We start from the raw sequence: 25,998 nt of genomic DNA, 5'->3' as shown, positions 1-25,998 counted from the left end.
AATATATATAGATATACATATACATATATATACATATATATATATAGACAGGTGCAAACAATGTGAGTGGGAACAGTGCAATGAACAGTGATTCACCTCAGATCAATGCTAGTGTGAAATGCAGTAAGGAACTGGGGTGACAATATGGGGAAGTGAGACCTCTAGTGGACACCCAGTGACACAAAAACCGGACACTGTGACACTACCCCCCCCCCCCCCCATGATTTTTTTTTAAATGTTTTATTTATTAAAACTAACAAAGTATGTTTTTTTTTTTTTTTTACATTGAACAATGATGGATCTATTCTTTACCCATCTTCTATGGTGTTTTCTTAGCAGCATACTGTAAAAAAAAAAAATAGCTCCTTATAAAAAATAAAAATAAAATTAAATGTAATATTGTTGTAGTAGTTATGAACAAATACAAAGATGTAACTCTTTTTATATGGAACTCTATAACTCTTTATACTGAGTGTGTTTTTACTCAATTGTTTCTCTATTTGGGCTTATGTTTTAATTACGGAATTACGGTCTGGCTGAAATGGACTCGTGAAGGAATATTGTAACGGGGCTCAATTATTAAGCATGTTCTTAAAACCTGCGTTTTCCACTACAGAGTAAGGTCTAATATCGGCTATAATGTAAATGCACCATTCGCTGCGGTGATGTCCATAGTACGGAGCCCGGGATGTCACCTGTAGGAGAAAAAAAATCAATCCGTGGCGACAGTTTTGCAATCCGTCCCCTCAGTTTATAAACTGTTCACTCGGTTTAACAAATCGTACCCACGGATTAACAAACCGTGCCCACGAATTCCCAATCTGTGCGCTCAGATTGTGTAAACCGTACACTCGGTTTTTGAATCCGTACCCACGAATTCATAATCCTTGCGCACGCTTTCGCAATCCGTTCCCTCGGATTTGTAAACTCAGGCTCCTACGTGTTAACATATAGTTTTATTGAATATTATTATGTGGAATAGGTTTACAGCAAAGTGTCTTAAGTGATTCTCTATCAAGTGTAGTACGAGGTGAAATACAAAGATTTAATAAGAAAGATGCGCATTAAAATCTTGTTCAATTGGTTATTATTGTGCAATAAACCTGGCATTGTGACTGACTCTGGAGTAATTTTTTCCTCTTTTGTAAGTTGTTTTGGATATAAGATTCTTATGCATAACCTGTTTAATAATATATAATAATGATAAAAATAAAAATAAAGTTATTTTTATAATTTTAATTTAATTTCTAGGCTAAATAAATGAGTACAAGACAGTAAAAATGTTTGTCATAAAATAATTTGTGAATTGCTTTATTTTAAAATAACCTTTGACAGTTTTGGAAATGCTTGTGTACAATTCTTTCTTAACATGAAGACTTTTTTTTGGTGATTTTATTATACTAAGCTCCACCCACCTCACCCCACCTGCTGGAGTTAGATGCATGTTTCACTGTTAATGTGTAAAATGTTTGTCAGTTTTCAAATCCGAGGGAACGGATTGCGAAAACGTGTGCAAGGATTATGAATTTGTGGGTACGGATTCAAAAACCGAGGGTACGGTTTACACAATCTGAGCACACGGATTGGGAATTCGTGGGCACAGTTTGTTAATCCGTGGGTACGATTTGTTAAACCGAGTGAACAGTTTATTAATTCATGAGTACGGTTTATAAAATGAGGGGACGGATTGCAACCCCCCCCCCTCTCCAGACAAGAAGTTAAAAAACATCAAAACAATAAAAAGAAACCAGGAGGGAGGTGGAATAGTGAAGGATCATGGTGAGGGACGCAGGGCCAGGTCCGTGTGGAAGTGGATTGGCCAGGGACCAGGGCAGACCCAGCAGAGCAGGAAGCCAGGATGGAGCAGGTGGAACTGGAGCACTTCCTGGGCCTAACGTGGGGAACAGAGGCCTGCCGTGGGCTTAACTTGGGGACAGGAGCCCACCAGGGCAGAGCAGAGGACCAACACAGCCGAGCCAACGAGACAGAAGCCCACCAGGGCAGAGCAGAGGATCACCAAAGCCGTGCAGACGAGACAGAAGCCAACCAGTGTGGAGCAGAGGACTACCACAGCCGTGCAGACGAGACAGAAGCCCACCAGGTCAGAGCAGAGGACCACCACAGCCATGCAGACGAGACAAAGCCAACCAGGGTGGAGCAGAGGACCACCACAGTCGAGCAGACGGGACAGAAACCCACAATGGTGGAGCAGAGAACCAACACAGTGGGGTAGATGGCACAGGAGAGCAAGTCTGGACAGGTAGGACTGAAACAGCCTCTGTGGCCATGATGAGATGGTAGATGGCCTCCATGGCCATGACAGGGCAGGCGGTAAGTTCATAGATGGCCTCCATGGCCATAACAGGACAGGCAATGAGTTCATAAACTGCCTCCACAATCATGACAAGAGGGTAGATGGCCTCCGAAGATTCTGTAGCAGTAACAGTCTCCTTGACAGCAATAAAACAGGCTGAGAGAGCATTGCTGGGTGCAACAGACAGGATGTGATGAGGCTCTGGAAGTTCAGCTGAGACGTAACCAGGCTCTCGATGATCTGTTGTGGTATGACGAAGATCTACTGAGACGTGAAGTTCTGGAAGAACGGTAGTGATTTGACTGGGCTCATAAAGACCAACCATGACTTGACCCTGTTCACAGAGATTAACGGTGACTTGACCTTGTTCACGGAGATCAACGGTGACTTGACTCATGAGGTTTAACTGTGGTTTTACCTGACTCATGTGGTTTAACTGTGGTTTTACTTGACTCATGGGTGTCAATGGTGACTTGACCTGACTCTGGACGGTCAGTGGTGACTTGTACAGTGGCGCTGGGCTGGAACCCATCTTGTGTAGTGACGCTGGGCTGGCGGCCATCTTGTTTGGAGACACAGGCGTAGATTCTGCCATCTTGTCTGAAGACCCAGGTGTGGCTGGTGTATCCCATTGACCACGATGGTGTAGGTAACTGGTGAAACCCCAAAAGTCCAGGAAATCCAGCCCCTTCTACTCCCACTGAGGCAAAGGGTCATCCAGGCAGTCGTTAAACAAGTCCTTTAGTGCCTAATCTTTATATCACGCCATACTGCCATGGTCCAAAACACTTGAGCCAGATCACCCACCTCACTCCCACTTTGACGAAGGGTGGTTAAGTTCAAGAGTCTCCACCTCCGCTTCTCCATGGTGGCTGGGGAATGGTTTCGAAATCCCACACTACTGGATCTGGGCATGGTGGAGTTCTTCTGTCACGAAACACACACACACAAACAGGGAGATCCAGTAGCAGTGTTTATTGGGTTATCCAGAATCGTAAATCAGCCAGACAAAGGTCAAAAACCAGGTAAGCAGTCCAAAAAGCAAGACACATAAACAATGGCAAGGAAACACGAAATACAGGGTGACATTAAACAAGGACTCCATGACAATTACAGAAACAAACCGGGTATATATAGACAGATGCAAATAATGTGAGTGGGAACAGCTGTGCGCAATGAACAGTGATTAGTCCAGCTCAAAGCTAGTGTGAAATGCAGTATTGAAGTGGGACGAAGATATGGGGAAGTGAGACCTCTAGTGGACACCCAGGGACACACAAACTGGACACTGTGATACGGTCCTGTAGTTTTGCGCTCGCAAAAAGTTATGCTTATCCAGACTAAACACAACAACGTCACAGAAATCATCCCGACTAATTTGAATCACGGCATTGAAATACTTGCTTTTCTTTAATGTTGCTATTTTCACAACGGAAACGTTGTGGATGTACCCAGTAACACTTTGTGTCCTCTAATTTCACTTTCCTCGCCTCAGATGCCATAATGACTCTTCTGATTTGCAGGTGTGAAAAACTGCTTTCTCACCGCTTATATACCCCATCAGCATTACAACTCAGAAAAGACCAGACAGATTAATTAGCATGACAGACAGACATCAACACCTGACTTGACCAGTTCAAACTGAGGTCAAACATTTAAACATACCTTAATGTCAAATACAGAAAAATAATTAAATACAGGACTTAAATAAACATGCTATACTCCAATACTCATTGTGTATTACTTCAGATACTTCTACTTTTATTAGTAGTAGTAGTAATATGGGGGTAGGATTGTAGCAATATTCCAAATAAATAGAGTATGATCCAGAAATAAATGTAAAGCTATTCACAAAAAATTATCGTATCCACAAATGAATAGAATGAGAACCACAAATATATGTTAAATTCACAAATATATAAAAAATAGATTTGCTAGTAAAAAATGTATTCACAAATGTTTTGATGTCACAACCACAATTCTGCCTGCATTCATTTGTGAATCGATTTCTGTACATTTGTGAATTTCTTTCTAAGCATTTGTCGATAACCTCACGCAATTGTGGATTTTTACACAATTCTAGCGTCACCAGTGGAGAAAAATAAACAAATAGGTCGACTCCACCCACCGTCAACTTAAACCAATCAGATAATGCCTGTGTTGCGCTGACCAATCGAAGCACGCTCTCTCTCCAACCAATCACATTTTGCCTAACAACCAGGGCGGGAACAGACACATGAACGTGAGTCACTCGCAGCCGCTACAGTCTCTTCAACATGGCCGATCAGGAGGAGTAAAGACAAGTGAGTGATGCTAATTGAACACATTAATTAACTGAAGTTTAACAAGATTCTTAATATGTCATTGTTTGTCATAACTAGTGAGGCAGTTTGACACAATGATTGAATCAGTTATTATCTGCTACCAAGCACCATTTCGAACACTGTCGCATTTATCGGCCACATACATCAAGGGTGTCTTAATTCTAAAATAGACCATTATTCATTGTGAGGTGTAAATTGTTGTAATTTCTTTACTATTGAATGTAACGTTAATGATTCAAACGAGGCAACTTCTATGACGTATGTGCACCGGCGGCGCCAGGGGGGGTCCTGGGGGGTCTCAAGACCCTGCCAAAAAACGCCTTGACCCCCCATTTGACCCCCCACCCTCTTCCTGATTATATACATATATATATATATATATATATATATATCCGGGATAAATATAATAAAAATATCTTCAAACTACGCAGAATAATAATAAATAATAATTATTCTACATTTATTCTTACATTGAACGAGAATCGTTTCTGTCAGACGCGTCCGATTCGAGAACCGAGGAGCTGGTGATACTGCGCATGTGTGATTCAGCGTGAAGCAGACTGACTCACAGCTCGCCTGAACTGATTATTTTGATGATTGATTCTGAACAGATTCTGTGCTAGTGTTATGAGCGCGGGTAAATCGAAGGCTTGAAAGAAGGGCAGTCGTCGCGAATGACATTACATCGATCGCAAAACAACCGGTGAACCGTTTTTTTTTCAACTAGTTTTATTTGATCGAACTGTCCAAAAGAACCGGTTCACTTGAGCACCTGCTCCTTTGCCCCTTAAGTGCCCTTTTGTCAAAGCAAAATCTCCTGGATTTTTTTTGTAATAACATACCCTTTTGTGAATGCCTGCCCACGCCCAATCATAATATTAGTACAATTTATTAATAATAATTTAGCCGTAAATAAAATGACCAACATGATGACCTTCACCTTACGACGACCTCATCCGACGCGCATTTTTTAATTGCTAAAGGATATTTTCAACACAGCGGCAGCTGGTAAGTGGTGTTTCATTCTCAGCGAAGTGATTTTGATGTTTATTTACTTATTATTATTTTACAAGAACGATGTGATGTGAGAACATGCAGATATGTTGGTGTGTGTGTAGAAGTAACGCTAGTGTGCTGTTTGAGGGAGAAAAGTTTCACAGACATCGAGAGGTCTGGTATTTTTTATGTTATTTGACTACACTATTATTATATTACACTAACGTTACTTATTCATTTTTTAACAAATAGAGTGCCTTAAAAATAATTATCACAACACTGGTAAGGCTTATTCAGATTTTCTCATTCTCTGAATTATCATTATAAAAATAAAAACTATTCAGAAATGAATTAAAATATAATTATATTTTAAATGTGACGCAAATATTATTATTTTTTCTACAATAGCAACAGTGTTTACAACAGCAAGACCACATTAGCCTGTAAACTCAATAATATCTCTCTGGAAATAAATGTAAAAATATCAATGGCAATAAAAAATGCATAATATACCTGACATCAAAGTGCAGTCTGAAGGATATGAATAACAAATGTAGTCTGTCATTTGTTTACATTGCAAAGGTGTTCGATTTTAGGCAACAACAACTACAACAGTAATAATAATATGAATCACTATATTCCAGTGTATCAGTTTTTTATGTTTTGTATCAATATTTAAGGTGGACTTATTGATTAGGTCCAACCCTTTAAAGTTTGAGCATATTGTTTGCAAACTGCAATTGATTAATTAATTATAAACAAAGTAGTTGATGTGCTGTGTTGTTTTTGTTGTTTAGTAGCAGTAATATGCAGTTATTAGTCGTGTGCACTGTATTTTTTGTTGGTTTTCATGAGACCCCCCTTGAAATGACCAGGACCCCCCATTGCCCCCCCAATCAAAATTGTCTGGAGCCGCCACTGCGTATGTGGCCTACAAAATGCGACCTCCTTGAGGAAGCAGCCTTCGAAACCGTCTGTGGATTAATTTTACATTTAGAATTACTGAATTAGTTTATTAGATTAAATAAACTATTACGTAAACAATATTGAGTGCAAGATGAAGAATATGTGTGAAGTTGCGGGTAGATTCAGTGTGCACCTGTACTAGGGTTGCCAACTGCCTTAATTATACAGACATACGTTTGGGGTAAGATCTTCCACTGCATATTATATGAGACTCGGTTTTCCCGTAATGAATCAGAAAAATGACCCCTTGTCCCTGTTAAACAGGCAAAATGATCGAAGATACTATGAGCATGCTCGAACTGAGTGGCATATGCTGTTGTCACATTACCTGTAATGCAATGTAATGCATGCCATGTTAATTGAAATTAACTGTCGAAAAGAACCAGCTTTCAAAAAAAGAACCTGACTTCCCATCACTAGTGAAAAATGTACTGTCCTAATTATCCCTTGCATGTAACTGTTTGTTCAGGGCCTTTCTGCACAAGGTGAAAGAGCTGCTCGGGCAAAAGTGCAGATAATCGCCAGGGATCTGACACCAGGGCCAGGCCGCTCCACTTAATTACAATATATATTGCTCATTACTGTAGTAACATCCAAAATAAAACTAACATTATTTGTAATTTAACTAGCGTTTCTCAGTTTTCAACCTCTCTGGTGTTTCCTGAACCCATCTGTCCATCTGTGTGTTATTAACTTTTTTATATATTTATGGTAATTAAATGACCACTTGATGGTCATGTAGCATGTTATATTTTAAAATATTGTTGTAATATTGGCTATCTGCTAAAAATAAAAAAATGTAAAGTACTTTGCAGTATTCACCAATTCGACTAATATTTCATTATGAACAAGGTTTATTGCATTGACCAAAATGTTCTGTGTTTGTTATAATGCATTGTAGGACAGTGAGGCAGCAAATGACAGACAAATCCACTTTCTGAAGCTTGGATTACTCCAGGAAAACATCAGTAACATTTTAGGTGTCACTCATACAACTATTGTTCATCGAATGTGGTTGGCCAGTATCATAATCCAATAATTAACCCTGAGGTAATTATTTCCTCTTACCATACATTATTGGTTTTGCTCTGTTAGTTTAACCCCCTATATTTAAAATGATTTATTTGTTTACCTTTAGACGGAGTATTCAGATTCAATGGCAGTTGAACAAGATGGTGGAGATGCTGACCATGTTCACTTTGCAATCAATGTGCCTGTAATTCACAGACCACAACTCACAAATGAACAAATTGACCCACTGCAAGTGTCTGATTCATTTGGAGTAGATGTATACCTCCAGTCTCTCCCATATGAAAAGTCTTTGGTTTTATTTCTGCTGTTCTAATTTTGACAGCAAGATTGTAAATGTGTATATATGTTGTATATTAAGTAAAACTTGTGGGAAAAAAAAAACTTTTAAGACATATGTAAGATAAAGACAGATTGAAAAATAATAAAATTTATTGTAAAATGTTACTGAAGTAGTTTTTTTTAAATGGCTTGTACATAGAAAGAAATGTACATAGAACCAGTGTCCAGACTTAACTGAGTCCAAATCCAGTGGAGGATGTGTTTGCACAAGCTTGCAATGTAGATGCAAAGTTATCCATTGTGGTTACTTCAGCTGGTATCATCAGGGTCCTGCTGCAGGTAGAAGCCTTGAAGTGTCTTCCATTCCAAATGTTTACCTGGAGATTCTTGGATGGGACTTCCAAGGTCTATAGTAGCTGTGTGGAAAAATAATCAGAAGGTGCATACAAACAACTCTTAACTTTTTATGGAAGGTTGTATGCATTAAAACTGTCAAACTGCAATTAGTAAAAGAGTCCTAGAATGAAAAGTTTGAAAAATACTTTTTACAGGATTTATATTGTAATTAAACGATTTATAATAAATCTTAAAACATAATGACTATTGCTAATTTGATTTGCAAAGTATTCATAAAAAATATAATCTTAAGTACATCTAAGTGTACTCAGCTGTGCTCTTTTGAGACACCATAAAACTAAAATGTGCTTTTAATATACTATCTCTATTTAAAACAAAAACGTATTTAGTTACCACTTGTAGTATACGGAGTTCACTTGTACTATAAGTGGTAACTAATTTTATTAATACTTCCAATCATAGTAACCTAGACGACATCCCAATTTTCCTCAAATGTGCTTTATAATAAATTGGTCTCTATGAAAAGGCTGTGGTCATGTCATGCATTACATTGCATTACAGGTAACGTAACAACAGCATATGCCCCTCAGTTCACGCATGCTCATAGTATCAGAGACGATGCCACTGCGGGGGGTGACAAGGGGGAATCCCCTTCGATCGTTTTGCCTGTTTAACAGGGACAAGGGGTCAATTTTCTGATTCATTACGGTAAAACCGAGTCTCATATAATATGCAGTGGAAGATCTTACCCCAAACGCATGACTGTATAATTAAGGCAGTTGGCAACCCTAGTACAGACAAAAATCGAATCTACCCACAACTGTACACATATTCTTCATCTTGCACTCTCAATATTGTTTATGTAAAAGTTTATTTAATCTAATAAACTAATTCAGTAATTATACATGTAAAATAAATCTGCAGACTGTTTCGAAGGCTGCTTCCTCAAGGCGGTCGTATTTTGTAGGCCACATATATCATAGAAGTTGCCTCATTTGAATCATTAACGTTAGATTCAATAGTAAAGAAATTACAGCAATTTACACCTCACAATGAATAATAGTCCATTTTAGAATTAAGACACCCTTGATGTATGTGGTCGACAAATGCGACAGTCTTCGAAATGTGCTTGGTATCAAATAATAACTGATTTAATCATTGTCATAAATTGTCAAACTGCCTCACTAGTTATGACAAACAATGACATATTAAGGATCTGGTAAAACTTCAGTTAATTAATGTGTTCAATTAGCATCACTCACCTGTCTTTACCATAGACAGTAAAAGAAATGGACACAGCGACCCCATTGGAACTCAATTGAGACAAATGAAGCCCAGTTTTAGCGTTTTTTTAGCACTTCCGTTTCTGCCGCGCAGACTCAAACGAAGCTTGAGGACGTCAGCAACCTGTCTGACAGATGTAAATCTTCTAAGTGGCTGTGCGTGCAAACTGCCATCGTTAATCTTGCAGAGACGGCGAGCTTGAGCGGGGAGTTCTTTGGCGTGAATGAGCAGGAGTAAGTATTCTGATTAATTATTTTGTATAGTATTTTAAAATGTAACGCCAGTACGCCATATTAAGTTAATTGCCTGCGAGCTTCTCCTCCTGTCTGTACAGTAATGCGACAGAGAGCCGAGTGGTTATGACGCAATCGTTAGCCTATTTTTACAAAAACTGTTTATACGGGGCCATAATGTAACATAAAAGGTAATGGAGCCCTTTATACATTTTCGTGTATCTTTAGAAATAAATAATGGACAAACGGAGTCTTTAAACGCCTCAGATGTAAAGTTATTCGCTGTCAAAGTGACGCCAAAATGAATGGGAGTCAATGGGAATGCTAACGCAAGTGAAGTTCTGCTAAAAGATGGCAGCCCCCACCCGACTTCAACTTCCGGTCGAGTTCCTTGCCCCTTGGTCTTTACTCCTCCTGATCGGCCATGTTGAAGAGACTGTAGCGGCTGCGAGTGACTCACGTTCATGTGTCTGTTCCCGCCCTGGTTGTTAGGCAAAACATGATTGGTTGGAGAGAGAGTGCTTCAATTGGTCAGCACAACACGGGCGTTATCTGATTGGGCTAAGTAGACAGTGGGTGGAGTCAAACTATTTGTGGATTTTTCTGCACTGGTGACGCTAGAATTGTGTAAAAATCCACAAGTGCGTGAGGTGATCGACAAATGGGCAGAAAGCAATTCACAAATGTACAGAAATCAATTCACAAATGAATGCAGGCAGAATTACATTTTACATTTAATCATTTAGCAGATGCTTTTATCCAAAGCGACTTACAAATGAGAACAATAGATGCAGTCAGGTCAACAAGAGAACAACAACAGTATACAAGTGCCATGACAAGTCTCAGTTAGTCTATTATAGAACACATAGCCAAGTTTTTTTTTTAAATGAAAAGACAAGAAAAGGAAAAGTGCTAGTATTAGTTGGTTAAGTGCAGGTGAGTCTTTAGATGTTTCTTGAAAATGAGTCAAGACTCTGTACGAATTGAGATTGGGAGTTCATTCCACCAGCTGGCCAGGAAAAGGTCAGTGAGAGTGATTTTGAACATCTTTGGGATGGCACCACAAGGCGTTGTTCACTTGCAGAGCGCAAACTTCTGGAGGGCACATAAGATTTAACCAGTGAGTTTAGGTATGTTGGTGCCGTGCCAGTGGTCGTCTTGTAGGCAAGCATCAGTACCTTGAATTTGATGCAAGCGGCTACTGGTAGCCAGTATAACCTGATGAGGAGAGGAGTAACGTGAGCTTTTTTTGGCTCATTGAAGACAACCCTCGCTGCTGCATTCTGGATCAGTTGTAGAGGCTTGACAGTACATGCAGGAAGAGCCAGGAGAGCATTACAATAGTCCAGTCTGGAGAGAACAAGAGCTTGGACAAGAAGTTGGGTTGCTTGCTCTGACAGGAAGGGTCTAATCTTCCTAATGTTGTATAAGGCAAACCTGCAGGACCGGGTCGTTGTAGCAATGTGGTCTGTGAAGCTTAACTGATGATCCCACACAACTCCTAGGTTTCTGGCTGTCCTCAAAGGAGTAATCGTTGACGAACCCAGCTTTATAGATAAGTAGTGATGAAGCAATGGGTGAGCTGGAATCACTGGGAGTTCCAGAGTGAAGAGAGGAGTTGATAATGTGAGTAAGCGAAGGTATGACTGAAGAAAAGATCGCTTGAAGGAGGTGAGTGGGGATCGGATCAAGTGGACAAGTGGTAGGATGATTGGACTAGAGTCCTGCACGGGTTCGGGAACCCCGAATACCCGACGGGTGACCCGCAAATTTGGCTGAAACGGGTGAAAAATATCCAACTGTGTTGGATACGGGTGCGGGTCGTGTCGGGTTGTGCAGCTCATTCACATGCTCGCTCTGGTGCAGATCCGCCTCTCGCGATGCTCAGCTGTGAACGATTTAAAAATGGGTGCGTTCGACTTGAAGCACAACCTCAGACGGTGGTATGATTTGCTCTTTTGTTGTTCTGTTTTCTTTCAGGATCAAAAATACAACAAATGAAAGTGTTTATCTGTATTTCCGGCTGATGAGAACTATGCATATACATTCATAAATCAGTCAATTTTGTATTTTATTATGAGATATTTTATTCTAATGTGATCAGTGACTCAAGCACTGATGGACCAAAGAGCACGTATTTTGACATTTGCAGTAAAAACGTGAAATATAAATTTTCAGAAAATGCATTTAATACTATATTGAAACGTCTGTTTATATAGCCTACTCCATTAATAAAGAAATCCAGACATTGGAAAAATATCAGTCCACATGCGTTTTATATTTAATATGAGGGAAATAGACATGGATGCATGCGTGACACAAAAAATATTAAACTTTTAGGTAGCAAACTATTTTTTAGTAATTCTGTCAATTACACTAAGGTTATTACATTGTCTGCTATATATTTGCTTCTTATTTATTAAATACGGGCAATCGATTGATAAAACATTGATCAAAATATAAAAATGTGGTGTGGAGAATTGTTCACTGATGGTTCTTGTCTTATTTGTGAGAAAACTGCAAAGTCGTCCGCTGTAAGAGTCGATGGAGGAGGTGGTGGTGGCGGATTAAGAAGAGAAGAGAAAGTCTTGAAGAGTGTCAGAGTATCACAACAGCTGTTAAGTTTGTTGTGGTAGTAGGATGTTTTAGCCGTGAAGACATTTGCAGAGAAGGAAGAGAGGAGAGACTGATACACACTGAAGTTGGTAGAGTTTCTTGATTTCTGGCATTTCCTCTCTGCAGCTCTGAGTTTAGAGCGATGTTCACGGAGAACCTCGGACAGCCAGGGGGCAGATGGGGCAGTGCGTGCTGGTCTAGACAACAGTGGGCAAAAGTTGTCCAAGCAAGATCTTAAAGTGGAGTAAAGAGTTTCCGTAGCGCTGTTCGTGTCCAGAGCTGAAAACTGAGAGAGTGCACCTCCCAGTGGTACGAGGAGTGTGGGAACAAGTGAAATTAGATGAGAGGGCTGGCAGGGGTGGCAATATCTTCAGGTTTGATCAGTGCAGTTAGTGCCATGAGGTTGAGACCGGAATGAGTAGCAATAGAAGAAATGAAGTCTGCTTTGTTAACTGCAGACTGGCAGCTCCAGAGACCAACTGGAATAGAGAGTGTAGTAGTAGAGGTCAGAGGGACAGGCCGTAGGTTTGTCAGACAGGCCTTCCTGCGATGTACGTAGCGTGCTCTTCGAGTGTTAGTAGAGATAGTAAAGATCTGAAAGCACATAGTGACTACAAGTGTAAGAAATATTTGAGAACAAGTTATACAAAAAGTAAAGAAAGAGGAGAAAAGCAATACTCAAGTGCCCTGTTGGTGTCCTTGCTCAGTGGAGTCGCGCAGATAGAGTCGATGGTCTTTACACTCGTCGGTCTTCACACGAGGAGGGATCACATGAGGGCTGCCGCTGCCGCGGTGAAACCTAACGCTTTTGTATTTGCATGATTACCTGTGATTGAAGTCAGCTAGCCATGCCTCATTATTTAGCAGATCGAAAATGTGCAGTCCCGCGATAGGCAAACGCAAAACGAATTGTGCTTGTGACATAAAAACATATTTGTGAATACGTTTTTTACTAGCAAATCTATTTTATTTTTTAATTTAATTATTTTTTGTTAAACTCCTAACATATATTTGTGGATCTCATTCTATTCATTTGTGGATCGTAATCTATTTGGAATATTGCTAAGATCCTACCCCCATATAGTAATAGTATTACTAATATAATAAAGACTTTATTTCGTACATTTCATAAACATATCTTTGCATACAAACCTGCTTTCATATACACAACACACATAGACTTTAGCATTAACATAAACCCTATATTTCGTTAATATAAATTTTATGCCGAAATGCATTATTAAAAAAATATTTAAACAAAAAAAATTTTTTTTTACTATGTTATCAACAAGAAAAAAATAAAAAGAGCATATTATTTCAAATAAGTTTCCATAAATGCATACAAAGTAAATGGCAAAAAAAAAATAATAATAACAATAACACTTATTTAATCACAACAGACAAAATCACTACTCGTATATCTTCCATGTATTGATTTATGCATATTCTAAGAATGTATGCATATTCTAATTGCTATGCAATTGCTATGCAAAAAACGTTCATTTTGCTATTATATCATGTCTTTTAAACAGCGTAGCATAATATATATATATATATAATGTAATGTATGTATGTATGCGTGTCTGTGTGTGTGCATGTGAGTATCGACGCATGTGTATGTATGTGTAAACAAATGAACCAATTAACACGTGACCATCAAAATCACAACTTATAGTCCTTACCGTGAACTTTGTCACGTGGACACCCGTCTAGACTACCAACTAATTACTGTTCCAGGTGTCACTGGGGGGCTCAGGTCCTCAGTTTTTTAAATATGTTATTTGTCATGAACATTTAAAATATATGACAGCCAAATTTTCACTACAAATGCAAAACAACACTTTATCTTTATTATATTAACATCACATTTTAAACTTTTAAAATTTTCTGAAAACATTAACTCTAAAACACAAATTTTATTATAAATATTAGCTGATAGCCCAGTATCACCCCATAATTTAAAACCAGTTCTATCAACCCAACCAAAATCCCTTCCACATAAAAATATATCAAAAACAAAAGACAATTACAAATTTATTATATCAATTAACAGATAAAAAATACAAACACTTTTCTTTTTATTAGGGATGCACTGAAATTTCGGCCACCGAATAGACTTTAGCGGGGTTAAGTTGGTTTTGTTTTCGATATTCGTGACACATTCAGCAGTAAACGCCAATGTAGGAGCCATAGGAGCCAGCCATATGATATTTATGTTTAAGTTAATTTAGTGACCCCTGCTGGTGAATTATGATATTGTGGTCTTGAAAGGCCTTGGAACAGAATGAGTTAAATTGCACACCTGTGCCAATTAGTGGCGGACAAAGGAGTTTGAACTTGATGTTGGAAATGAATGGACGCCAGCAGGCATATGGTTTTCAATTTATTTACTTATGGATTTTTATCAGTTAAATCACATTTTATTTTTACTGGAATAAACCAAGAATCTATTGAAACCCCTGAGGCGTCTGAAGTGACTTACTGGAAGGCACTACAGCCAATAACTCCAAAACGAATAGCCCTAAAAAAATCTAAACAGTTTGACCGACAAAAAGGCAAAGCTGATCATGTTTCACAGCCTTCTTTTTCTATATTTTCCCTCGATATAATAAGCACGGCCCGTGCAAGCCGTCGCAATGTGCAGAAAGCCGGGAGAGAAACCAGTGTCAATCAATAAAGGGAGATAGTGGACATTTTTCACAACCTTTCATTTTACCCCAGGTGGCTGAGTAGGGAATTGCATGTCAAAAATTATCATTATTTTTGTAATAACTTTCTTCAGCAGAAAGATAGAGACATAAAGACAGTTTCCAACAATAGAGGGGGACAGTGGGTATTTTTCACAATATTCTCTTTTTACCCCAAGTGGCTGATTAGGGAATTGCATGTCCAAAATTAACATTCTTTTTGCAATAACTTTCGACAGCAGGGAGACAGAGACATGAAACCATTACCAATCAATATAGGGAGAGAGTGGACCTTTTTCACAAACTTTTTTTTTTACACCTAATGGCAGATAAGGGAATCGCATGTCCAAAATTAACCTTCTTTTTGTAATAACTTTCTACAGCAGGAAGATAGAGACATGAAACCAGTATCAATAAATAGAGGGAGAGAATGGACATTTTTCACATCCTTTCATTTTACCCAAAGTGGCTGATTAGGGAACTGCATGTCCAAAATTAACCTTCTTTTTGTAATAACTTTCTACAGCAGAGAGATAGAGACATAAAACCAGTATCAATCAATAGAGGGAGAAAGTGGACAATTTCACAACCTTCCATTTTACACCTACTGGTAGAAAAGCGAATTGCATGTCCAAAATTATCCTTATTTTTGTAATAACTTTCTTCAGCAGGAAGATGGAGAAATGAAACTAGTGTCAGTCAATAGAGGGGGACAGTGGACATTTTTCACAACCTCTTATTTTACCCCAAGTGGCTGATTATGGATTGGATGTCCAAAATTAACCTTCTTTTTGTAATAACATTCTTCAGCAGGGAGATAGAGACATTAAACCAGTACCAATCAATAGAGGGGTAAAGTGGACATTTTTCACAACCTTTATTTTTTTACCCCTACTGGCAGAAAATGTAATTGCATGTCCAAAATAAAATAAAAAATTCTAATAACTTTCTTGAGGAGAAAGATAGAGACATGAAACCAGTATCAATCAGAACAGGGAGAGAGTGGGAATTTTTCACAATATTCTCTTTTTACCCCAAGTGGCTGATTAGGGAATTGCATGTCCAAAATTAACCTTTTTGTAATAACTTTCTACAGTAGGGACACAGAGACATGAAACCAGTGTCAATCAGTAGAGGGAGAGAATAGACATAACCATACTGGTAGAAAAGGGAATTGCATTTCCAAAATTAACATTCTTTTTGTAATAACTTTCTAAATTAGTGAGACAGAGACATGAAACCAGTGGCAATCAATAGAGGGGGACAGTGGACATTTGTAAAAAATAAATTTAAATTAAATTTATGCATTTAACAGATGCTTTTATCCAAAGTGACTTACAGTGCATTCACGCTATCAATTTTTAACAACCTTTCTTTTTACCCCTACTGGTAGAAAAGGGAACTGCATGTCCAAAATTAACTTCCTTTTTGTAATAACTTTCTATAGCAGGGAGACAGAGACATAAAACCAGTGTCAATCAATAGAGGGAGAGAGTGGACTTTTTTCACAACCTTTCATTTTACCCCAAATGTCTGATTAGGGAACTGCATGTACAAAATTAACATTCTTTTTGTAATAACTTTCTACAGCAGTGAGACAGAGACATGAAACCAGTGTCAATCAATAGAGGGGGACAGTGGACATTTTTCACAACCTTTCTTTTTACCCTTACTGGTAGAAAAGGGAATTGCATGTCCAAAATTAACCTTCCTTTTGTAATAACTTTCTACAGCAGAGAAACAGATACATGGAACCAGTGTCAATCAATAGAGGGAGAGAGTGGTCATTTTTCACAACCTTTAATTTTACCCCAAGTGGCTGATTAGGGAACTGCATGTCCAAAATTAACATTCTTTTTGTAATAACTTTCTACAGCAGTGAGACAGAGACATTAAACCAGGGTCAATCAGTAGAGGTAGAGAATGGACATTTTTCACAACCCTTACTTTTAACCATACTGGTAGAAAAGGGAATTGCATTTCCAAAATTAACCTTCTTTTTGTAATAACTTTCTAAATTAGTGAGACAGAGACATGAAACCAGTGTCAATCAATAGAAGGGGGACAGTGGACATTTTTCACAACCTTGCTTTTTACCCCTACTGGTAGAAAATGGAATTACATTTCCAAAATTAACTTCCTTTTTGTAATAACTTTCTATAGCAGGGAGACAGAGACATACAACCAGTGTCAATCAATAGAGGGAGAGAGTGGACATTTTTCACAACCTTTAATGTTACCCCTACTGGTAGAAAAGGGAATTGCATGTCCAAATTTAACATTCTTTTTGTAATAACTTTCTACAGCAGTGAGACAGAGACATGAAACCAGTGTCAATCAATAGAGGGGGACAGTGGACATTTTTCACAACCTTTCATTTTACCCCAAGTGGCTGATTAGGGAACTGCACGTCCAAAATTAACCATCTTTTTGTAATAACTTTCTACAGCAGGGAAACAGAGACATGAAACAAGTGTCAATCAGTAGAGGGAGAGAGAGGACATTTTTCACAACCTTTCTTTTTACCCCTACTGCTAGAAAAGGGAATTGCATGTCCAAAATTAACCTTCTTTTTGTAATAACTTTCTACAGCAGGAAGATAGACACATGAAACCAGTGTCAATCAATAGAGGAGGACAGTGGACATTTTTCACAACCTTTCTTTTTACCCCTACTTGTAGAAAAGGGAATTGCATGTCCAAAATTAACCTTCGTTTTGTAATAACTTTCTACAGCAAAGAGACAGATACATGAAACCAGTGTCAATCAATAGACGGTGGACATTTTTCACAACCTTTCTTTTTACCCCTACTGGTAGAAAAGGGAATTGCATGTCCAAATTTAACTTTCTTTTTGTAATAACTTTCTACAGCAGTGAGACAGAGACATGAAACCAGTGTCAATCAATAGAGGGGGACAGTGGACATGTTTCACAACCTTTATTTTTACCCCAAGTGGCTGATTAGGGAACTGCATGTCCAAAATTAACCATCTTTTTGTAATAACTTTCTACAGCAGGGAGACAGAGACATGAAACAAGTGTCAATCAGTAGAGGGAGAGAGAGGACATTTTTCACAACCTTTCTTTTTACCCCTACTGCTAGAAAAGGGAATTGCATGTCCAAAATTAACCTCCTTTTGTAATAACTTTCTACAGCAAAGAGACAGATACATGAAACCAGTGTCAATCAATAGACGGTGGACATTTTTCACAACCTTTCTTTTTACCCCTACTGGTAGAAAAGGGAATTGCATGTCCAAAATTAACCTCCTTTTTGTAATAACTTTCTACAGCAGGGAGACAGAGACATGAAACCAGTGTCAATCAATAGAGGAGGACAGTGGACATTTTTCACAACTTTTCTTTTTACCCGGTAATGACATCGGTTGATCAAAACATACTTTAACATTACGAAAGAAATTTGTATTTGGTATAATTATTCAACATTATTTGTATTTATTTATTATCTGGAAAATCGCATTTGTGTGTATGTGTGTGTGTGTGGTTGTGTGTGTGTGTATATATATATATATATATATATATATATATATATATATATATATATACACACACACATTTCTCTTTTTTCTATTTTATTAAAAAGGTTTTTAGAAGTAAATCAATATCAATAACTATTAACATTTTTACAATATTTAACACATATAACACATATAAAAGCTAAAAGCTATTGAATAAAAACCAAAAAAGAGCTTAATTGCAGAAAAACAGGTGTTTGGCAGTCAAATTAAAGTTACACACAGATTTTAAGATTTTGAAATCATGTGCCTCAAACTTATGGGACATATCTAATCAAAATGTAGCTATGTAAGAGAGAGGGACACATTAATATTTCCTGTTCATAAATGTAGGGGTGTAGTTAAAATCAATCTCGGCCAATACAGCAAAACATTTGCAAATTTACAAATAAAATATAAAAGATAAACACACACACACACACATATACACACACACACACACACACACACACACACACACACACACACACACATATATATATATATATATACATATATACATATATATTCGAACATCATTATTTAAAAAAAAAATCCAAAATTTGTTTTTAAAATAAAAAATGTATTAACATTTCAAAATTATTTTATAACATGAAATTTAGAGGTTACAGTTCGGGGCAGCCACCAGCCATTGGAAAGTACCCCAAAAATATAATTATGATACAGTTTTAAGCTTACTGATATTTTACATTTTATGGGGGGTTTAAATAAATAACACAAGGATATTGGTAAATATCTAATGTTTGAATACTTAAATGCATTTTTCAATTGTTTTTTGGTTGTGGGACATTACTTGGCACCAATTCTGTGCTGCTCATATTCATATCAGACATTTTAGTTGACAGATGAAGGCTGTGATACTGTAGTTGTTCACTAGATGGATAGGATAAGAAATGTGAGCAAGGTCCTACTAAATTCAAGAAGATACAATGACCAACAAATACATAAATTATGTTAGTATATACTGTAAGTATAGTATTATTACTGCACTACTAGATCTTTAAAATAATTTAAATAATGTTTTTACATAGTTAATGTTTTTACATAATTAGTTTTGGTAGTATTTTAAAAATAGGTCTAATTTGTTAACACTATTAATGCATTACTATACATTAACTGAATATGAACAATATATATTTTTAGAGCATTTATCAATCTTTTAATGTTTTAATATTACTTGATTTATTTTTGTTCATGTTGATTCATAGTACATTAACTGATGTTAACAGATGTATTTTTAGTATGTAATTATAGAATTAATACTATAAAACATATTGTTCAAGTTAACATGCACAGTTAAGTACTGTTAACATATTAAAGGAACATTCCACTTTTTTTTGGAAATAGGCTGATTCTCAAACTCCCAGTTTATACCATTTTTGAATCCATTCAGCCGATCTCAGGTTCAATTTTCCTATTTAAAACTTTCATCTTTTGTAGTTATATTGTGTACTAAGACCGGTGGAAAATGTAAAGTTGTGATTTTCTAGGCCGATATGATTAAAAACTATACTCATTCTGGTGTAATAATCAAGGAACGGTGCAGCCATAACATGAGCGCAGCAGTCGCAATGATATCACTGCAGTAAAACTCAACTTATTAACTCTGGGGGAGTTGGAGAATGAGCGCATTTCCAAAACAGGGGAGTGTTCCTTTAAACCTTATTGTAAACCATTATCAAAGGTTTATATTTTGTTGTCTGTGTGCATGGTGTTTAACCATTTCATTGCTGTAACCCTTAAAACCAGACTGCCAAACGGTTAATATCAATGCATGCACACCTCTTTCCCAATGACACTAGAGGATGGTGGTTGCACTAGTGACTTGGGCTCGTCATTGAAGGATTTTGTACTTTAATTTAGTAATGGCATTTTCCACCAGGGAGATGTAAAAGCAGCGTCAGTTAATAGAGGGGGACAGTGATCAACTTACACAACCTCACATTTAATCCTTACTGTTGCACAAGGTAGTTGCATTTACAAATTGTACTTTATTTACATCCTGACAATTACGAAATTTATGTAATGCAGAATAATCCTGTTAATACTGTAAACTAATTTGAAAAGACAACAGCCAACAGTACAATAGCCTTTTTGACTGAACTGGTATTTATACACTGATCAAAACTTTATACTGATTTTAAAATTTACTGATTTTAACATTTATAAGGAACTGATCAAAACAAAAAACAACAACAAAAAAACATTCAAGAGTAAACAATATATTTTAACACCTACACTTGTAAAGTACTTTTTACTTATAGAAAACACACAATCACTTTCTCGTCTTCCATTTTTGTACCTCTTTTGTACCTCCGAGACAGACAGATTGGTACCATTTTTCACAGTTGCTGCACTGAATCTAGTGGAAATAAAAATTGTCACAAGTAAACTTAATTTTTAATTATATTGAACATATGTTACGTTCGGGAACACAGGGAAACATAGGAGACGAGAGATCGTCTCGGTTACGTACGTAACCCTCGTTCCCTGATGGAGGAAACGGAGACATAATGTCGACCGACAAATGGGGTCTCACTTGGGAGGCCAATCATCTCTGATTTTAAGAGAAAACGCCAATGAAATTGGCTAGTGGATTAACACACCTGAGCCACTCCCTGTGCCAGCGGGTATAAATAGGGCGACAACTGCGTCCACTCTTTAGGTTTTACGCTGAGGAGCCGAGAACGTGTCCCGGCAACAGCGAATGGTTCAAGGTTGTGGCATGGGGACATAACATCTCCGTTCCCTCCATCAGGGAACGAGGGTTACGTACGTAACCGAGACGTTCCCTATCTGTCGGTCACTACGAGTTATGTCGACCGACAAATGGGGTCCTATGGAAAACGCCACAACCTGAACCTCGTCACAACCCTGTGGTGCTGCAATTGTTGACAAGCCCTGGTGTGCCACAAAAGCTACGCTTAAGGTCGTAACCTTCCCAAAGCCCCAGCGCAAATTCACTGACCTTGGTACCGAAGGGGCCAAAGGGTGAGTACATCGCTGCTGGAGACGGCCATGCTGCTGTTCCGCCCACATAAAGTTAATGGAAGGGATTTCAAACTTCAGTGAAAGATTGCTTCAAATCTTCCCTATTTGTTCTTTCAGCTGGCAAGACAATGGGGAAGCGAGTCTTAGGAAAAGGTCGCTACGGAGACCACATCCTACCCGTAGGGAGGTGACATGTGGATATACCGATATGGACTGACCCAGGGGGCAGTACTACATATGGAAGGGGTCTCTGAGGCAGGTCCTACCTAGGAGTAGGGATGGAACGGCTGCCAGAAGAGACTAACAGAACGGTCTGGCAAGGGAAGACACGGGTTTGCCAAGAGGGAAACCTTTCCATGGAAGAATACACATATGGGATTACCCGTAGGGAACCAAGCCATATGGACACCTAGCCCAGTACAGGGGCTGACCGGCTCCGGGCATGCTAACGCCAGTACTGGGCCTGTCGACAGACTGCTCTGCCAAGTCTGACGCCGAGCGTGCTGGAGGATGCTTGACCAGGGTACGCCAACCGGGGAACTCTACTGGGAGAAGAAGGCGCTCACATCCCCGTGTTAGGGGGAATGGCGCAGCTAACGAGACACCCAGTCAGCCCTTCCCGCCAATTACCTGTTACCCAACACACGGGAAGAAACTGGCTCTACATGGAGGTTGTAAAACCTCGCAAAGGTGTTAGGTGTCGCCCAGCCCGCAGCTCGACAGATGTCTGCCAGAGAGGCGCCGTGCACCAGCACATAGGAGGAGGCCACACTCCGTGTGGAGTGGGCCCTCAACCCCAGGGGGCACGGCTCGCCTTGGGAATGGTAAGCCAAGGCGATGACGTCCACTATCCAGTGGGCGAACCTCTGCTTAGAGACAGCCTTCCCCTTCTGCTGACCTCCAAAGCAGACCAGGAGCTGCTCAGAGCTTATAAAGCTCTGGGTGCGGTCCACGTATATGCAAAGCGCTCTTACGGGACACAGCAACGACAAGGCTGGATCTGCCTCCTCCAGGGGCAGTGCTTGCAGGTTCACCACCTGGTCTCGGAAGGGAGTGGTGGGAACCTTGGGCACGTATCCAGGCCGGGGTCTCAGGACAACGTGAGAGAAGGCCGGCCCAAACACAAGGCACTCTTCACTTACCGAAAATGCTTGGAGGTCCCCGACCCTCTTGATGGAAGTGAGCACGATCAGGAGCGCTGTCTTGAGAGACAGGAACTTCAGCTCGACCGAATCCAGCAGCTCAAAGGGACCCCTCTGAAGTCCCGCCAGGACAATAGAGAGGTCCCAGGAGGGAATCAGGGGTGTCCTAGGAGGATGTAACCTTCTGGCACTCCTCAGGAACCTAACGATCAGGTCATGCCTCCCCAGGGACCGGCCGTCCACTGCATCGTGATGGGCTGCAATGGCAGCCACATACACCTTCAGGGTGGAGGGTGACAGCCCATGCTCCAGCCTTCCTTGCAGGAAAGAAAGCACGGCTCTGACCGGGCATCTCCGGGGGTCTTCTCGGTGAGAAGAACACCAATTCGTGAACAGACTCCACTTCAGAGCATAGGCCTGCCTCGTAGAAGGGGCTCTAGCCTGAGTGATAGTGTCTACCACCGCTGGGGGCAGATCACTTAGGTCTGCCGTGTCCCGTCTAGAAGCCACACGTGGAGGTTCCAGAGATCTGGACGTGGGTGCCAAATGGTGCCAAGCCCCTGAGAGAGGAGGTCTCTCCTCAGGGGGATGCGCCAGGGAGGGGCTGTCACGAGGAGCATGAGTTCCGAAAACCAGGTCCGGGTGGGCCAGTAAGGTGCAACCAACAGGACCTGTTCCTCGTCCTCCCTGACCCTACACAGTGTCTGTGTGAGCAGGCTCACTGGGGGAAACGCATACTTGCGTAAAGCCCGAGGCCAGCTGTGTGCCAGTGCATCTGTGCCCAGGGGGGCCTGGGACAGTGAATAGTACAGCTGGCAGTGGGAGGACTCGTGCGAAGCAAACAGGTCTACCTGGGCTTCCCCGAATCGACTCCAGATCAGCTGGACTGTCCGGGGATGGAGTCGCCATTCCCCTGGGAAAGTGAGCTGTCGTGAGAGTGCGTCGGCTGTACGATTGAGCTCCCCCGGGATGTGGACAGCGCGCAGCGACTTGAGCCACGTCTGACTCCAAAGAAGGAGATGGCGGGCGAGTTGAGACATGCGACGTGATCGTAGACCGCCCTGTCGGTTGATGTACGAAACAGCCGCAGTATTGTCCGTGCGGACCAACACATGCTTGTCCAGCACCAGCAGACGAAACCGTCGCAAAGCTAGATGCACTGCCAGCAACTCCAGGCAGTTGATGTGCCAAAGCAGTCGAGGTCCTGTCCAGGACCCTGAAGCTATCAGTGTGAAGGAGACACGATGTGTACCGCGGCGCCATGCCCATCTCGGGACTCGGGAGTGTAATCAGTGCTGAAGTGACCTCATATGAAGCAACCCGAGCGGCGTGACTGCGGCTGCGGATGCCATATTCCCCAGGAGCCTCTGAAAGTATTTCAGTGGTAACACTGTCCTGCCTCTGAAGGAACTCAGGCAGGTCAGCACTGACTGGGCACGCTCGCTGGTGAGACGTGCCGTCATACTCACCGAGTCTAACTCCATACCGAGATAAGAGATTCTCTGCACAGGGGAGAGCTTGCTCTTCTCCCGGTTGACCTGAAGTGCTTGATCTTAGTGCTGCGTTCGACACCATAGATCATTACATACTCATAGATCGATTACAAAACTATACAGGTATTCAAGGGCAGGCTCTAAGATGGTTTAGATCCTACCTGTCCGATCGCTACCATTTTGTTTACTTAAATGGGGAGTCATCTCATTTATCATCAGTAAAATATGGAGTGCCACAAGGATCCGTCCTAGGTCCCCTTCTATTTTCAATATATATGTTGCCCCTTGGTAATATTATTAGAAAATACGGAATTAGCTTCCACTGTTATGCTGATGATACTCAGCTATATATCTCAACGAGACCAGATGAAACTTCCCAATTATCTAAGCTAACAGAGTGTGTTAAAAATGTAAAAGATTGGATGACACACAATTTTCTCCAATTAAATTCGGATAAGACAGAGATATTAGTTATTGGACCAAAAAACACTACACAGAATCTTGTAGATTACAATCTGCAACTAGACGGATGTACTGTTACTTCCTCTACAGTCAGAAATCTGGGTGTTATATTAGACAGCAATTTGTCTTTTGAAAATCATATTTCTAATGTTACAAAAACTGCATTCTTCCATCTTAGAAACATTGCCAAGCTACGAAACATGTTATCTGTTTCTGATGCAGAAAAGCTAGTTCATGCATTCATGACCTCTAGACTGGACTATTGTAATGCACTTCTAGGTGGTTGTCCTGCTTCTTCAATAAACAAGCTACAGGTCGTCCAAAATGCAGCAGCTAGAGTACTTATGAGGTCAAGAAAATATGATCATATTACCCCAATTTTACAGTCTCTGCACTGGCTACCTATTAAGTTCCGTATCAGTTACAAATTATCATTACTTACCTATAAGGCCCTAAATGGTTTAGCTCCAGCGTACCTAACTAGCCTTCTACCACGCTACAACCCATCACGCACCCTAAGGTCACAAAACGCTGGACTTTTGGTCGTTCCTAGGATAGCAAAGTCCACTAAAGGAGGTAGAGCTTTCTCACATTTGGCTCCCAAACTCTGGAATAGCCTTCCTGATAATGTTCGGGGTTCAGACACACTCTCTCTGTTTAAATCTAGATTAAAAACACATCTCTTTCGCCAAGCATTCGAATAATGTTTCTTTTTAATTGTGAGTGTAGTTGCATCTGTTCAAAGTTGCATTTTTATTCATTAGCTTGGGTTAAACTAATTTTACTTTGTTGGATCAGCAGCTATGCTAATGATGTCTGTATTTTGTTTCTATGTTTCGCCACGGGATTTACATCCCGTGGTAACTAGGATTTAAACAAGCTCCAGTCTGGATCCAGAACACCTGAGAAGAGATGATGCTGACCCTCAGAGGACCCCAGATGATGCTAACCTTGAATCAACAAACAGAACTAACAATTATTGCTAAATGTGTGACTGAATCATATAATAACTTAATAATATTGATAGTTCATCGTCTAGCTGACTACGTCTTGTATTATTATTATTATTTTTTCTAAAATCCTGTCAAATGTGCACAAACTACTAGCTACTACTAAATATTGTAGAAACATAATTTTCTGTAAAGTTGCTTTGTAACGATTTATTTTGTAAAAAGCGCTATACAAATAAACTTGAATTGAATTGAATTGAAGCCCCAACTGACTGAGGTGCCGGAGCACGAAGTCCCTGTGATCGCACAACTCTTCTCAGGACCGGGCCATAATG

The sequence above is a fragment of the Carassius gibelio genome, chromosome B22, assembly GCF_023724105.1.
Source record: "Carassius gibelio isolate Cgi1373 ecotype wild population from Czech Republic chromosome B22, carGib1.2-hapl.c, whole genome shotgun sequence".
NCBI classification, from domain to species: domain Eukaryota; kingdom Metazoa; phylum Chordata; class Actinopteri; order Cypriniformes; family Cyprinidae; genus Carassius; species Carassius gibelio.
Note: the sequence above shows the minus strand (reverse complement) of the source record.